The sequence below is a fragment of the Sciurus carolinensis genome, chromosome 17 (genome assembly GCF_902686445.1).
Source record: "Sciurus carolinensis chromosome 17, mSciCar1.2, whole genome shotgun sequence".
Classification (NCBI taxonomy): domain Eukaryota; kingdom Metazoa; phylum Chordata; class Mammalia; order Rodentia; family Sciuridae; genus Sciurus; species Sciurus carolinensis.
This window is the reverse complement of record NC_062229.1, coordinates 22,824,225-22,841,002: the sequence shown is the minus strand read 5'-3', so window position 1 is coordinate 22,841,002 and position 16,778 is coordinate 22,824,225. Positions and strand designations below refer to the sequence as shown.

Sequence of the window (16,778 nt, the reverse complement as noted above, 5' to 3'; positions counted from 1 at the left end):
CTTTCTCACCTGCAGGAAAAGCACCCATTTAATGGCTAAAACTTTCCAGGAAACATGGCAATAAAAAGGGTAGAAGCAATGTGTCATTACTACATAAAGAAAGCAAGTTGTAAAGAGAGGCTGTTGTGGGCCTCTCCCACCAAGTTGCTTAGTGCCTTGCTAAGCAACTTAGTGAGACCCTTTAGGATTTCTTTCATGTCCAGCGTCCAGCATGGGTGAGGGAAAAGGTTTCTGTCATAGGCCAAAAGTCGTCAGATCACAGCCCCTCACTAGAATCTCTACTCAAGGTTAAAATTCTGACAAGAAGTCCACACTACAACTTTTGTAAACTGCCAGTTTCCCTGCTCTGGATGATCTATGTGTCAAGAAGCTCTCCAAGGGAAGGCTTGGGTCAAACCCAACTTTTAAACCTTTTATTACAGAAAATTTCAAACATATCCACAGAAGTAGTGAGAACAATCGCTAGACCATGCCTACCACTCAGGTCCCCTGGCCACCAGGGAACAAGTCTTATGGCTTCTATATGCTGCTCCTTTCTCCTACCCCTCCACTAGCTTTCATGAAACAAATCCTTCTCAATATAATTTATAAATGAAGGGTTCAATGTTGGTATCTACATGGCAAGTGTGATCACAATACCACAATGACACCTTTGACAATTTAACAGTCACTCCTCAATCTTTGTTGGAGCCAGACTTGGTTGAAATCTTTATAGTACATGTGCGGGTCACCCCCAACCGCTCCGTACTTGTTTGCAATGATTCTCAAGGAATTCATTTGTCCTGTTTCCCACAGTTGGGTTTTTGGGGTGGTTTAAGTTGGCATACTCCTGATTTCCTGTAATCTGGTAAGGTATGATCAACACACATCTCTCTGGATGATGATCTCCTTGGAAATTGGTGGTCACTGAAGATTGCTATCTCCCTTCACACATATTTTAGCACGAGTCTTCAGAATTAGAAACTTAACAGTTACATTGTTTCAGATTATTTAATAAGAAAATGTCAATAGTTGTGCTGTCCGCTGTCCATTAGCCACATGTGCCTATTTAAAGTAAAATTAAGACCTGATTTTCTCAATAATGCTGATCCAGTGTCACATATAGACATGTGTACAAAACATCCTCCATATTCTAGAGAGTTCTATGAGACAGTGCTACTCAACTTTGCCCTCCAGTTCACTATGTCTTAGTCCTCCATAGTTCAGTTCACAGAAAGAAGGCAGGATACATACTTCCTTCTCTCCCTCTAATAATTTTCTAAACAAGTTGGTTTCCTAACATCCTCTAAAGAAGACTGATGAGTTTCTTCCATTGATCACCAATATGAACCTGTGGATTTTAAAAATTTATTTATAAAATTAATTAATTAATTAGAAACAGGGCCTCACTATGTTGCTCAGGTTGGTCTCAAATAATCCTCCTGTGCCCTGGGGTTGTGGCTCACATGGTAGAGCACTTGCCTGGCACACAAGGCACTGGGCTGATTCTCAGGACAATCAATCAATCAATGGTATTGTGTCCATCTACAACTTAAAAAAAAAAAAATCCTCCTGCCTCAGTCTCCCAAGTAGCAGGACTAATATGCCCAGCTGCCCATGGAATCCCCGCCTCCATTTTGTGGTACTGGGGATCAAATTCAGGGCCTTGAAAATGCTAGACCAAGTGCTGTTCCACAATTGAGTCACATCCTTAGACCTAACCCATGATTTTTTGATTTTTTGTTTGTTTGTTTGTTACCTAGGATGGAACCCAGGGCTGCTCTACCACTGAGCAAAATCTAGTCCTTTTTTTTGAGAAAGATCTCAATTGCCCAGGTTGGCCACTGAATTTGTGATCCTTTTACCTCAGCCTCACAAGTTGAAGGATTATAGGCATGCATCACTGTGAATGGCCTAGAAGTCAATTCTGTGTTTTACCTGAATACTGTGATTTTGTATTTGTGTTATCTTTTGTGATGATTTTTTTGATTCTTATGTGTGAGCATTATTGTCATGTTTTGGGGTACAAGTCTGAAATCCCAGATACTAGGTCGAGCCTGGGCAACTAAAACCATGATTCTGAAAAAGAGTTTTAGAAAATTTCTGTTTGGGGTCGGGGATGGAACTCAATGATCGAGCACTTGCCTAGTATGTGTGAGACTTGCCTAGCATGTGTGAGGTCCATCCCCAGTACCACACAAAAAATAATAGTATCTGTTTGTCTTTAAGATATGTCACTAAAACACTGTGTGAAATAAATCCTGTCTGAGAATCCAGTCACCAACCTGAGTTACAGCTAACATATACCTAGATTCAGTTATTTAATTTTGTCCATGATTTTTAGGAATTGCTCTGTTGCTGCCACCACTGCTGCTGCCATCACCACTTGATGCACTTTTGTTATAATTACACAAAATAAACACATAGTCCATAAAGACACCTAGAAGTCTCCTCTACTGCTCCTCCTGGAAATGATCAGGTGATTCTAGTTTATACTACCTTTTAAAAAATAATTAAAAAAATACATCCACACACACACACACACGCATGCACGCGCACAAATACACAAATGATAGTATACCCCCAACTTTTTCTTAGGTCAAGCAGCAGCACACTGCATCTCTTCTTCCTTCACCTTGCTCTTTTTTCCACTTGTCATTTCACCTAGAAATCCTGTCACCACAACATATAAAGGGATCCCTCTACCTCCCTTCACTCGGGGGCTGGATTCCACCCACTGGTGATTTATCCCATCAGTTACCCAGCCCCAAAGGAAGCACATTTCAGCCATTCTGGGTTCTGCTATTTCCAAATGTGGTAATGAATAAATCTGTCACGATTCTTATTTTTGACAGTGTACCTTTGGGAAACATTTCTAGAAGTGGAATTACTGGAGCAAGGGGTAAGCACATATATGGTTTTGCTAGACATTACAAATCCCCCTCTGAGAAGCTGGGAATCCCCAGAAGCAACTGCAGCAGTGCCTGACTCCCTCCAGTAGTGCAGTGTGGTACACCTTTGGGTGTTTTCCCAGGTGACTTTCCTGTATACATAGCTCTTATTATCAGAAAGACTATACTTTGGTCAAGGATCATTTGCATTATTTTTTCTGTGAAGCATCTACTTTTCAAAAGTCACACCCATTTTTTATCCTAACACCCAACACAAGGTCCAGCTCTCAGCACATGAGCAGTATGTCCCTAATTAAACAAAACTCCTAACAAGTGAAATTCAGGGGCAAACATCACATCCGTGAACCTAAGAAGGCAGTGTGATCTCTGTATGCACAGTAATAAACAGGAACTCATATAGGTATCGTGCATGGACTATGTGTGTGCTTTGGGAATGGGAGGGAGCTGCTGGACATACTACAGTCATCCTCTCCCCTTCTTTCTTTGTTCTGGGAGGCAGGAATAGGAAGACCCCAGCTGAACACAGCTTCAACTCAAAGTGGATACAGGCTAGAGAGACATACCCAAACTTATAGTCTATGGAGAAAACCTAAAATCAGCTTGTATGCTAGGTTGCCTAATACAGAAAGTGCGCATATTTACAAATCTTAAAAAACAACTACTACTCAAGGGAGGCTTTTGCCTATTTAACACTGAGTCTCATGTGCCATGACTATTCACAGACTTTCCTTTCCTATTAAGTTCCTTTGTACACTGGGCAGGGAAGAAGATGGGCCCAAAGGAAAACCTGAGACGGCCTCTGGAAGTTTTCTTCTCAGGCCCCAAACTGATTACTTATAATGTTCTGGCTGTGTGTTTCCAGCTCTATAATGAAGAGGGAGGTTTCCACCATTCATTCAACTAGTACTTGAGGCTCAGAACATGTGCTTATGAGTTAAGAAAGGGCCCAGGAGAGGCAGGGGTGCCAGTCCCTAAAGAATCTTAAGCCAGCCCCACTGCTCTCAGACAATACCTTGGGATGCATAACAAGGAACAAGCTGCAGGTGCTTTCCCCTCAACAAAGGAGGTGAACTTTGTAACACAAAACACTGTGAGAGCTACATGGTCTCAGCAACTCTGAATCTCTGGTACTTCTCTTCCTCTATGTTAATGTCTAACACACCCAAACAGTAGTGTCGACAAGCACAGTGGGAACCTCAACTATCTCTAAGATACCAGCATAGACTTCAAATCTGTCCTTGTCTCCAAAGAGCTCTAGAAGCCCTAAACAGGGCTGGAGAGACCTAAAATTGTGCATCTACCATGGACAACAATCTAGTAGTTGCAAAAAAAAATTTAGCAAGGGGTTAACATATAGACCTACCAATTCCATTCTTACGAATAGACCCAAAAGAATGGAATACAGGCATTCAAATAAAAACTGGGCATAAATGTTAAAAGCAGTAGTATTCACAATAGCCAAACAGTAGCAACAACCCAAGTGTTCATCAATGAATAAATGGGAAACAAAACATGACTATACAATGGATTATTATTCAGTCATAAAAATGAAATAGTAATACATGCTACAATGTGGATGACCCCTGTAAATAGACGTGACTACAGACACAAAGGGCCACATTATGAATGATTTCATTAACATGGAGACAGAAAGCAGATTAGTGGTTACCAGGAACTAGGGGATGAGGTATGGGGCATGATCTCTGATAGGTATGGAGTTTCTTTTTTGGGATGATGACTAGTGTGGTGATAGCTGAATACTCCTCAGTATATACACAGACACACACTAAAAAAAAAAAGCAATGAAATCATATACTTTAAATGAGTGAATGATATGATTTAAATGATGTACAAACTGCATTCCAAGTTTAAAGATTTTGTAGGCTGGGGGAGTATAGTTCAGCAATAGAACTTGTGCCTAGCATGCATGAGACCCTGGATTCAACCCCAAGCATTTTTTTTTTTTTAAAAAACACACACACACACACACACACACACACACACACCAGGAGAAATTGGTTTTGTTAGAATAGTATCTTCAAAATGTTTTCCTGATACCAGATCACTTAACCATATCTTCCTGCCATAAGCAGATAAGAGCTGAACTCTCATAAAACTGACCTCAACACCTGTCATATACTGCACTCAGCACAGTAGTCAAGTCAGAGAAACCAATTCTCAATGTAGGGCAGCCAATAAGACACCATTGGATTTGGGATAAGGCCCTAGGCAAGTTACCTGCCAACTGCAGTTAACAGTCTGTGAAAAGCAGCAGCTGGCCCAGGAAGTGGTTGAGTTGCCTACAAAATTCTAAGACATCTTAGTTCTATATTTTTTTTCAGGGAGGTGACCCTGGGCCAAAATGTTACTTCCCAGACTTGATGGTAACAGAAAATCCCACACAAGTGTCAGGATTTGGCTTGCTGGATTTGAACTCCACTTCAGAACTCCCTGAAGGGAGGGCCAAACTCAGCTTTCTAGCAAGGCACAGGGTAGGGTAGGGGTAACAGCTCCAAGCACCACTGCAAGGTTCTGTGCTGCACAGTGATTAATGAAAAATTCTAAGCTTTTAGGGCAGCATTGGGAAACTACAGGAACAGCCAGGGGGGCAAAAGGCCATCTGGTTGGAATTACCCTCTACCTCTGATTCTCACAAAGAGCGGGACCATCCTATTTAGGACCAAGTTTCAAAAAGAGTGACCAATGGGAATGTTATCTTTACCCAGAAACTCAAAGGGTAACATGTGGAGACAGCGAAGAGTGCAATCCCATAGCTACTTGTCTCCCTGTCTTCTCTAGGAGGTGGCTATCGGCTTCTGAGGCAGTGCTTGCTTACAAGTGCCCAAGAAGTTGACTGAGGCCCACTGGACAAGTCAGAGCTTTTCATTCCACACATACCAGACCCCAAGTACTCACCTGGCCTCAGGGAACAGGACGGGAAGCACTGGTCCTACCAGTCAGCCATGGCCACAGCTACGTCAAAGGGCAACTTGCATCAATGTGCTGACCAACCTAAACCAAAGGACAAAAAAGGAAACGCTGAGTTCCCAAGGAAGGATTCTAGAATATACTGGCAATTTAAAATGTCTCCAGAACAAGGTGTGTAAGTCAGTGATAGATCACTTATCTAGCTAACATGGGCAAGGTCCTGGGTTCCATCCCCAGCACCAAAAAAATAAAATAAAATATCTCCAACCACTACACAAGCCAAACTTTAGATTTCAGGGGTTTGCCTCTGCTGCCTTCCATAACAGGGGCAAGCTGAAGAAATAAATTTCTATCTACTCCAAGGTATGAACCAATGTGAGGACAACCAATAGACACCAATCATTCCAGGCACTGTCTTCACCACTATTACTGGAGATATGACCCAGGTAAAAAGTCATATGAATTTAAATTATTTCTATCTTTCACATACTGAATGCAAAGATAATAGTTTGGATTTTGATAATAGTAATGCCATTAATAACAGAAATAATACCCAGCATTTAACAGATGCTGTGTATTCCTGATACTATGCTTAAACACCATATATATCCATATATATCTAAATCCCCAAGACAAATGTAGGGGTGGATAACAGGATCATGCCCATTTTATAGATAAGAGATTTGATGTGTCTGATATTCAGGAATTGACCAGGATCAGAGAACACATAGGTAGTAGTGCTAAGGGCTCACTCAGGAATTTTCTCCAAAAGTGGCCTCTTTTCTCAGGTACTGGCCTGAAGAAGTCACCCACCATTCCAGGAGGTGATGGGTTTGTCCTTAAGAAAGATGAGAGAACAATGTGTTTGAGAATGGGCAGACTTCACCTCCCCAGATAAAGGCAGCTTTACTTCTAACCTCAGGGATTATATCTACAGGGTTTACAAGTGCCTAGGGAGGAAGGGGATGTCTATTGTACAGACAGGAAAACTAAGGCTCAGGAATATTCAGGAGGGTTAGATGTATGGTTCAGTGGGAGAACACTTGCCTAGCTTGGATAAATGTCCTGGATTCCATCCCCAGCACCAGAAGAAAAAAGAAAATTGAAAAAAAGAAAATGTTCAGGAATTCTCTCAAGGTCACAGAGATAGAATGGTCCCAGGACATCTACTCCTGGTCTATGGAATCAGACATCCAGGGCTGTGGGCCAGAGGCTGAACCTAGTGAACTGGCAAAATCCCAGACTCCCAGCAGTTAGTCCTGTTCGTTGTAGCTTGACGGGTGATGTCAACATCACCTTTGTTGTCATTCTTTGCACTCACATGACTACCAGGAGCTTTCTCTGATATGGAACCTTTATTTTTAAACTGGGTTCACAGCAATTCACAGTTCATGGGCAGCAAGAAACACTCCTTGCAAAATAAGGATGAGAGCAAATGCCAGTGATCTCTGTGGAAAGACCTTTGGGTACCAATAAGCACAAGGCACCCTCCTAAAAGAAGTCAAGGGCTGACCACAGACACCACGAGGCTAGCTTCACATGAGAAGTCCTTTCTGCCATTCTTTTTGACTCCATTCAGTCTGGGAAACCCAAAGCTTTCTTCCACATCCAAAATGAAGCCTCTTTACCACAAAAGTGTTAAGTCTCCAAAGTCAGCACCCATACTTGCCAGGCATCTGCTTTGTTACAGGACTAAGGTCAACACAGGCAGTTCCCATCTTATGACGGCTTGACTTTTTTATCCCAACTTTACAACAATATAGAAGCAACACCAATCCAGTAGAAAACGTAACTCTCATTTTGAATTTAGACCTTTTCCTGGGGTGGTGATGTGCAGTTCAATCCTGTCTCAAAACAATGGCACAAACGGCAACTCCCTGAAGGCCTCTAATGATAAGAGGAAACAACCACCATGTTGGTGGTGTATTACCAAGCTATGATGTTTGTTCAGTAGGCTAGGTAGATTCAATGCATTTTTTATTTATTTTTCTGGTACTGGGGACTGAACCCAGGAGCACTTACCACTGAGTCACATCACCTGCCCTTTTTATTTTGAGACAGAGTCTCGCTAAGTTACTGAGACTGTCCTTGAAATTGCAATCCTCCTGCCTGAGCCTACCCAGTCCCTGGGATTACAGGCATGCATCAACATACCTGACTGCATTTTTTATTTTTACAATATTTTCAGTTTATGAAGGATTCTGCCCCATTGTAAGTCAAGCACCACATATATACCAATATCAGTTGTGTTTCTACATACTAGCAACAACCAGAACTCAAGATCTTAGAAAAATTTAATTTACATTAGCATAAAATTATGTGAAATACATAAGGATAAAGAAACTATAATGAAAACTTAAATGGAAAGAGATGCCAGAAGATATTGATTTCTCTCCCAAACTGATCACTGTAGATTCAACATAATCACAATAAAAAATTTCCAGAAGACTGTTGTAGAAATGACAAGAATTTTACAAAAATTCTAAATTTTATGTGAAGGCTGAGGGTGTATCTTAGTGGTATAGCATGTGCTTAGCATATGCAAGGCCTTGGGTTCAATCCCAAACACGTACAAAAAGCGAGTATATGAGAATGTAAAAGATCTAGAATAATGAGAACATTGAAAAATGGACAAGTACAAAAAGCGAGTATATGAGAATGTAAAAGACCTAGAATAATGAGAACACTGAAAAATGGACAAATCTGATATACCCTACCTGATTTCAAGACTTACCATAAAGCTTCAATAACCAAGACCGTGTGATATGTACGCAGAAACAAGTAGATCAAATAGAATAGATCCACTCATGTGGGAATAACTCACTTTCAACAAGGATCCAAGTACCCTGCTCTGTGTAATCACAAAACACACAAAATCACAATATAACAGTGCACCAGGGGGTACAGTGTAATATGCAAGTTTTAAGGTAATCCCAGTCTTTCAAAATTCACTACAGTTTTCCCCAGTTTGTAGCAAATCCATTCTTCCAGTTAATCCAGATTGAAATTGAGAACCGTCCTCTTGAAATTCCCCTAACATCCAGCCCATAGGCAATCCTGTTGGTTTTCCCATCAAAAACATCTGGAGTCTCAACTACTTCTCACATTGCCACTGACCATACAGTCTCTCCCTGCCAGCACAAGCACTTCCGAACTGGACTACCTGATTTATTCAGCATGAAGCTCTGTCCTCTCCTGATCCAGAGGTCTACCAGGCACCTATCAACCCACCCCATCCTTGACTTTTACCTGCTCCATGCCTACTGGCCTCCTGACCATGCCCCATATCTCCTACATACCAGGTATCTTCCCACTAGGTCCTTTTTATGTTTTAAACAAATTCCAGCAACTGTCATTTCAAAACCTATTTTTCCAAGAAAAGGGTGCTGCAGTGTGCGCTTGCAGGCCCAACTACTCTGGGAGCTGAATGACAGAATTACTTAAACCCAAGAGCTCAAGATCAGTCTGGGCAAAAAAGTGACGTAGTCTTCATATATAAACACACACACACACACACACACACACATCTCAATCTGCATTCCAAATTGAAAATTGAAAAGAACCTTTAAAAATGTAACAATGCAGTACATATCCAGCTCTACCATTCTCAGAAGAGACTGTACATTGATCTGTCCTGGAGATAGTTACAAGAATGTTTGCACTTAAGCTGCTCTCGGTTCAACCACCCTACCTTCAGATGGCTGACATTTGTGTTCCTTCAGCTGCTGTCTTTGCTCCAGTGTCTTGTGGACAGCCATCATGCTAACTGTTCTCCCACACTGCTCCTTCTCTTCCCACAGTCTATATAACATGGCTACTGTGACTATGGACTTTCTCACCCAATAAGTGTAAAGGCCACAAAGAGCAGGGCTATCTGCTGCCTGATTTTACTTCAAGAACCTAGAACTGTGACACAACTGTGTTCAATAAACATTTGAATAAATGAAAGGGGATGGTATAAAACTAAAAAAGAAGGACCCAATCTGAGGAGCCCATGACAGCAGCCCCCTTCCATATAATTAGTGCAAACTTCACAAAGGCACCAAGACTAAGACCACTTAGCATTCTTAGAATGAGGAGCATTTCTTGAAAATGAACTATAATTGCTTTTCACCGTTCTATCATTTGCACTGTTTTGCCATCTACCTCACACCGGCTGGGTTCAGAGAGCTTTTACTATTTTTATTTTCAACCAATATATTTAAAACAGTATCAAGTAACCTTTAAGTACACAATTACCAACTCATAAGAGACTCTTCTGCTCCCCTGATAAATCATTATGGTTTGGCTTTGACCCTGCACCTGAGTACTCCACTTACTGACACATGTACACATAAGCTCTCTCGCACACAACCCTAACCCACAACCCACCCCAACACAACTTCCCAGTCTGAGGGAAGATCACACCTGATGAGAGGGTAGCCATGGTGATTTACATGAAATCAAGTCACTGTACTTTGGGTAACAGAAGTTCTTTGTTGCTATTTTATTCTCTCTAGTCCAAACAAGCAAAGGACGGCTCTCCTTTTAGGAGGCATTGGTCAGACCCAAGCTGTTCCCCGGGGAGCTCCAATAACACTATGCCCATGGTCATTGCAGGATGGTTTGTCTGGGGTCATATGCACTTGGTGGAGAAGCGTAGGCTCTAGGAGTTACCCCTAGAGGACCCGTTGCCCCTTGCACCAGCCAGGCTATGCAGAAGCTGCTGCACACCTCCATTCTCCTGTCACCACCTGAACTCACCAACTCTTTTACTGTCTCTAAAATTTTTCAACCAGGCCTACACCCAAATATTTAGCACCAACTCCATCCAATCCTGGGAACATGACATTAGGTCTAATAAAGTCCAAGATGTAACCCAACCATAAGTTTACCTTCCCCTGCTCCTCTGCTAGAATCCCAATATCCACTTGTTTTGCACAAACTGAGTGTCCCCTTCACAACAGTTATCTGTGCCTACAATCTCTCTGCTAATGGTCCTATCTGCACTGCCAAATCTCAAGGAGTAGAACTCACCTGGCTCTACCAGAATCTGAGAAACTGAGGCAAGGCAACAGTGGAGCATATCAAGGAAGCTCAGAGGTCATGCTGTTCCAGTATGTGCAGGCCAGTTGGGGAAGGAGTAGTTTGGACCAAAGACTTCTTTTGTCTTCTTCTGCTGCTAGGGATGGAAGCCGACCTTCTTCAAGTTAAGCACACGCCCTACCACTGAGCCACATCCCCAGTCCAGATTTAGTTTTCTAACATGGGGATCAGAACACTATTGGTTGCCACCTATTTGGGTAAATTAAGTTTTCCTGGGACACAGATGCCTAGTATATACAATCTAGTCTATGGTTGCTTCTGCTGCACAATGACAGAGATACTAAGTCCTGAAAACCAAAAATACTATCTGTCTTGAATGACCAGGAGAAAACCTTACCCCTGACAAGCTGTTAAAGGGCTATTCAGGGGCTGGGGTTGTGGCTCAGTAGTAGAGCACTTGTCTAGCACATGTGAGGCACTGGGCTCGATCCTTAGCACCATGAAAAATAAAACAAATATTGTGTCCATCTACAACTAAAAATATAAAAAATAAAATAAAATAAAGGGCTGCTCAGTAAAGAGACAAAGATGACCCTAGCCACAGCAGCAGTCACTGACAAGATTAGTCAGGACAAGCCAGGCATGATAGCACATGCCTATAACCCCAACAACTCAGAGGGCGGAGGCAGAAGGATCACAAATTTAAGACCATCTCTGGACACTTAGGATCTGACTCAAAACAAACATTTTAAAATGGACTAGGCATGTAGCTCAGTGGTAGAGCACCTCTGAATTCAATCCCCAGTATCCAAGGGGTGGCGGGGGGGGGGGGGGGGGCAGCAGAAGCACGTCTCAGTGCTCAGGCTCTGGGTCGGACCCAGAGGACATAAACAGTATCTGTTCTCCCCAAGGCACAGAGCCTCATTAACCCTGTGTCTCATAAGGCAGGGGAGAACTGACTCTACAGACTACGATGCAAAAAACCAATCTCAGAGGGTCACGGAGTTAATAGAGAGACTGGCCATGCAAGCCCAGCCTTGGCAATCAGAGCTGGCACTGGAGTGGGAGGTGCATAGAGTGCCAGTCTCTACTCCCAGATGCCCACTGGGGGCCACAGTCAATATGTGCCTTGAAGCCCTGGTTGGCCTGTCCCCCCTTTCAGTTATAGGTAACCAAAGCCTCAATGAGGGAAGGACTGTCTGCTCCTCACACTGAACCAACACATCCCTTCTTAATTCCCTCAAATCTCCCTAATGCTCACAGCACCTCACAGTGGCATTCAAAGCCCTGCCTGTTTTAGCGCCAGGTACACCTATATTCATGTACCTACCTGTGCACACATCAAGTTCATGGCTCCAATCACTTGGCCTCCTCTCAATTCCTCAGACCCACCCTGCCTGCCTCCACTGTTGGACTTTGCACAAGCTGTTACCAATGCCCAGAGAGCCCATCCTTCTTCCCTTCCTTCTCACCCATCCTTCAGATTCAAGTACCTGTTATTCAGGAAAGCTCTCCCAAGCTAGTCCCTCCCCTCCAGCCCTTTCCAGCACCATGCACTGTCACATTACTTCAAATATGAAAACTTAGTTTACTGAAACTTGCTATCTGACATCAAGTATCTTACCAGGTTCATCCCCCAAAGACTACAGATCCCACAAGAGAAAGGGTTCTTGAACATCTCCTCATTCAACACCCAGATGGGTATGGAGGAGGAGCAAAGGGTAAATGGCACACTCTGTGTGTTGCCAATACCCAACCATGATGTTTCCACCACAGACTTAGGAAAAAACATAATGAGGGCTGGGGAGATAGCTCAGCTGGTAGTGTGCTTGCCTTGCAAGCACAAGGCCCTGAGTTCGATCCCCAGTACCGCAAAAAAAAAAAAAAAAAAAAAAAAACAATGATATAAACTCCCCTTAATTAGAAGCAAGTTAGCACCGGGAAGCAGCAACTGTAGATAGGCAAGGCCACAGCCCCAGTCAAGTGCCCGAACATAGGGCTTCCCTGAGCAACACAGTTGCTGCCTGCACATCCCACACAGGTACTCGTAAAGGTTCCAGAGGTCCCAAAGGTCTTGGGTCTCCCAGGACCTCCTCTGTCATCACCACTGAGAATTGAGAGCTGCCCCAGTGCTGGCAGGGTCATGTTCTGCATGTCCCTCTTCCCTTCTGACTGCTGAGGTTAGTATCCCACCCTAAAACCCCCAGTTACAATCTTCACAGGGATCAAAATTTTGCCCTCTCCCCTCGAGAAGGTTCTGCCTCCACCACCACACTACCATACTTTCCCTTCTTAGCATTCCAGGTCTCCCTTCCTATCATGCCACCAAACCAACCCCAAGGTTAAATATCCTCTGCCCAGCCCCAGCCTTCCTGACAGTTAATGAAATCCAACTTCCTTAGTGAGAGCTAGCCTGCTGTTCAAACCCTTACGTAGCCCCTCAGGACTCAAGGTCATCCTGAAAACCAAGTGCCTTGTCACCAGGAAGGATCTCCAAAAGAAGTTACTAGTACTTTTCATACTAGATTAAATGTCCTTATCCAAAATACCTTAGCTTCTACCTGGATGCTTCTTCTAGAAAGTATCAAGTATCTTACCAGGTTCATCCCCCAAAGACTACAGATCCCACAAGAGAAAGGGTTCTTGAACATCTCCTCATTCAACACCCAGATGGGTATGGAGGAGGAGCAAAGGGTAAAATGGCACTCTCTGTGTGTTGCCAATACCCAACCATGATGTTTCCACCACAGACTTAGGTGATGTTTCTCACTCATCAGCAGCTACCTGGACAAAACTGCACAAAGCTGGCTGGGCCTGGCTGCACATGCTTGTAACCCAGCAACTCAGGAGAAGCAGGAGGATCACAAGTTGAGGCCAGTCTCAGCAATGTAGTGAAAGTCCTATGCAACTTAAAGAAACCCTGTCTCAAAAAATAAAAAGGGCTGGGGATGTGGCTCAGTGGTTAAGTGCCCCTGGTTTCAATTCCTGGAAGGAGGGGATGCAAAAAGCATAGAAACCCCTATACTTAAAATGTCCAGAAATCAGTATCTCTGAGACTTTATATTGTGTTTATTTAATGTTGAGGATGCTCAGTTTGATAAAATATCTTCTGCTAGTAATGAGAATCTAGGAACTGGTGTCTCCTAATAATACTGTGAAATACACATTTATTCTAATACCTGGTTTGGCATCCTTAGGATCTCCAAAATCATAGTTTTTTGCTGCATGCTGACGAGGTGACCAGTGGCAGCAGCCCCTAGGGAGCCTCTTAAGCAGGGGCACTAGTCACTGGAAAGAGCAAGGCAGGATTAGCAGGCTGGGACCTTCGTCCCCACCTCAGCCTCAGGGAAGGGAAGAGGGCCTAAAGATGGAGTTGATCACAGTTGGTTAAGAAGATCATCAGTCGTGCCTATTTAATGAGGCCTCCATAAAGTCCTAGAAGGATAGGATTCAGAGAGCATTCAGACAGGGAACAGTCAGAGGTTCCTGCAGAGTGGCACACCCAGAAACCATGGAAGCTCCCTGCCCTTCCCAGCATGCCTTACGTCAGGTGCCTGTTTTCCACATCCTTCTTATTACCCTTTATCCTAAGCCAAGAAAGGCAAGTAAAATGTTTCTCTGAGTTCTGTGAGCCTCTCAAGCAAATGAACTCTACCAGAGGAAGGGCCCAAGAACCCCAATTTACAGTCAAAGCACAGGGAAAGCTCCCTGGGGCTGGTGATGGGCATGGGGAGCAACAATGGAGAACTGAGCCTCAACCTGTGGCAGCTGATGCTGTCTCCAAGTAGAGAACGTCAACATGGAACTGAATTAGAGGAAAACCAGCTGGTGTCTGCTCCTAAAAGGCTACCTGCTTGGGGGGGGGGGGGGGGGGGTTGCGGTTACCACCTATCTAAGGCCACTAAAGTATTTTGTGCTATCCTTCCTGACTCCCCTTAAATTTAAATACTAATATGTGTCATATTACGGGAACTCATTGACAAATAGCTAAAGGAAAACATGAAATACCTGTGATCCCCAAGCAGTACACCAGAACATATACCTCAGATGTTCAATGTTCCTGGATGCTGTTCTCCCTAAATCCACTGAAGATTTTAGAGGTCCTAGGGTCACCTCACCAAGCTGGAGAAAGTATATGCAGGCCCTGCTCCTACAGGGACTGGAAGAAATCCTGTGGAATCTTTGTGCTCCAAGGCTCTGCTCCCAAGATGATGTTACAATGAGTCTTCTAGAACCACATGAATCTTCTTTAAGCCCCTAGTACCTCGCACAAGATAAACTATCAATGTGAGCAACTTTATCCTTTCCTCCTAAATTAGCACTTGAAGGATAGAATACCTGTTCTTACAAAGATGCAGATATTTCCGAATTCAAAGTTTATTTATTATGGCAAAACATACATAAAATTTATGTTAATCATTTTTAAGAGTGAAATTCAGCAACATTAAAAAATATTTACACTGCTGTACAACCATCACCACCATCCAAGTCCAGAACTTTTTGCTCTTGTAAAACTGAAACTCCATACCTATGAAATACTCCCTATTCCCTCCTACCCCAATCTGTGGCACCCGTAGTCTACTTTCTCTCTATGAATATGATGACTCTAGGAACTCCATGTAGGTATGATCACACAGTATATGCCCCTTTGAATCAGAATTATTTCACTTTGCATGCCTTCAATATAGAGCCACAGTTATCACTTTAACCCTTTGGCGCCAACACACGTACAGAACGAAGTCCATGGGACTGCAATCCTGAAATGCCAAAGCATGGCTCAAAACCCTGCTCCCTGCCCAGTTATGGCCCTGACATGATCCAATAACAAACAGGCCCCTGCCTCCACTTCTCAAACTGTACTTGGTGCAGCCATACATATCTGTAACCCCAGAAAACTCTGGAGTCTGAGACCCTAAGCATCTTAGACCCTGTCTCCAAATAAAAAAGTAAAAAGACTGGACTTGGGGCTGGGGTTGTAGTGAAGTGGTAGAGTATTTGCCTAGCACATGTGAGGCACTGGGTTCAACCCTCAGCTCCACATATAAATAAGTAAAATAAAGGAAGTGTGTCCATCTACAACTAAAAATACATTTACTATGAAACAGCATCTCACTAAGTTGCTGATGCTGGCCTTGAATTTGCGATCCTTCTGCCTCAGACTCCAGAGTCACTGGGATTACAGGTGTGCACCACTACTTTTCCTCTAAGTGGAAACCAGGGACACCACTGCCTGCCCCAAATCCACACCCTGGAGTACATGAGCTAAACTCAAGGACCCTTACATAGCCTCACTAGGATGTCCTGAGCATCTGTCATATCCAACTCCAGAAAAGGGAGACTAGACAACCAGTCCAAATAGAGTCCCCACCAATCTACATCACTGAAAGGGAAAATACAAACCCTCCCTTGAGTTCTAAGTATCAAAGCCAGTCTATCTTATAGGCAAGGTTGGGCCCACACATAGCCAAGTACACAGAAGCTGCATGGAAAATAAATCCCTGAGTGAGAGAGCCCCCACCGCCAAACTATCTGACAAGAGGTACCCAACTTGCACAAGAGAGCAGGTGCTTTTTTGCTTATCATTTCAAACTGGAAATGCTCAAGCACCCAAATTATCAATTGGTAAACACTTGTGAATAGAGTAAGAAGGAGAGGGGTGAAAATGATTGGGGCGTGACATGTGCCTACAAAACACAAAGTCCTGGGATGACTCTAACAAGGGGTGGGGAAGGCTGGGAAGATTAGTTGAGATGCAAGGACCAAAGGAGAAAGTATTCAAGGAAAGATCACAAAAAAGTCAAATGCAGAAGACAGCACCTCTGCTGTAGCAGAATGCCAACAGGTTTTGGCAGCAGCCAGCCTTGTCCCCAGGAACATGCCACCCATGTAACCACTACATCTTTCAGAATCTTACCCAGCTACATTAGCCTTATA

General features: G+C 43.4%; 1 protein-coding gene across 11 annotated transcripts in view; it reads right to left on the bottom strand.

Moving 5' to 3' along the window:
• The window catches only part of Gatad2a (GATA zinc finger domain containing 2A), a 106,875-nt gene that overhangs the window by 58,040 nt on the left and 32,057 nt on the right, over positions 1-16,778 (bottom strand). For all 11 annotated transcript variants that reach the window (XM_047531226.1, XM_047531231.1, XM_047531234.1 and 8 more), the window contains exon 2: positions 5,808-5,903. The gene's annotated coding sequence lies outside the window, so the exon portion shown is untranslated. The remainder of the gene's footprint in view (positions 1-5,807; positions 5,904-16,778) is intronic.